Genomic DNA, 1,035 nt, shown 5'->3' with positions numbered 1-1,035 from the left:
CCACCAGCTCTTTGGCATTTATTCAAGCCACAGTGACACCCCTGTGTGCCCTGAGCTGGAAATTACCTGCAATCGAGTCCCTAGCTGGAGTAAACAGAGGGCTGACAAAAAGCGGGTTTCAGCACTGGAGCAGGAGGTCGGTGATCGGGGTAAACCCATCGCTGGGAAAAGCTGTCGGCGCTGGAGCCCGGGAGCAGCCCTGCACCGAGCTGGAGGTCACGATGGGAGGCCCTGCAGGGCGCAGGCTGAGCAGGTCGGCGGAAGGACACACGCAGGGGGTACGTTGGGATGGTCAGAGGTGTGCTACTTCTCTGCTGTTCACAGCGACTGTGAGAACACCCCAGTGAGGGAGGAGGCTGAAACAGCAGAAGACCCTCCCGGAGAGCCCGACCCTGCGTTAAGCTTCAGCCCCGTCATCGCGACAGGCGGGAGCTTGCTGCCAGCGTTTCCTCCTCCTCCTCACTGAGCACAGGCACCTTCCCTCAGCGTTCACGGGGAGGCAGGGGTCTATTTTTCCTCCTCGCAGTGAGGAGCCTTCCTTCTCCCCGAGGCAACTGGGAGAGGTGGAAGCTACCAAGGACCATTCTGAGCACTTCCTCAGCCCCTCCGTGCCAGACAACGCGGTCATTTGTGGATGGGAATTAACTTCCGTCTCGGTATCTCCAGGGATTAGTAGCCTCAAGCTTCCAGCACCTCCAGATTTAAAAGACTACGATCACATTTCCCGGACCAGCGTCACAGCAGTGGATGGATTCAGGGCAGCATCTGGGCTACCTGAATCTCTCCATATCAAAACCAGCTCTGGGAAACAAAGTGGTGCCTGACTATCCATCAAGTGATTTCGTCTGAGACTCTGCACCAGAAGAAATTGGGAACAATAAAAGAAAACAACAGCATTTCCTCTGCGTGAGGAACAGGAGTGAGGATTTACGGGAGCACTTCCTGAAGGGGCACATCAGGAGCAAGGTGTGCACGAACGCGGGTGGTGGGTGCTCAGGAGCACCGCAGCGAGAGCAGCGGAAAGGGGGAGGACAG

Source organism: Buceros rhinoceros, unplaced genomic scaffold (genome assembly GCF_000710305.1).
Source record: "Buceros rhinoceros silvestris isolate BGI_N320 unplaced genomic scaffold, ASM71030v1 scaffold18477, whole genome shotgun sequence".
Classification (NCBI taxonomy): domain Eukaryota; kingdom Metazoa; phylum Chordata; class Aves; order Bucerotiformes; family Bucerotidae; genus Buceros; species Buceros rhinoceros.
This window is presented reverse-complemented; position numbering follows the sequence as displayed.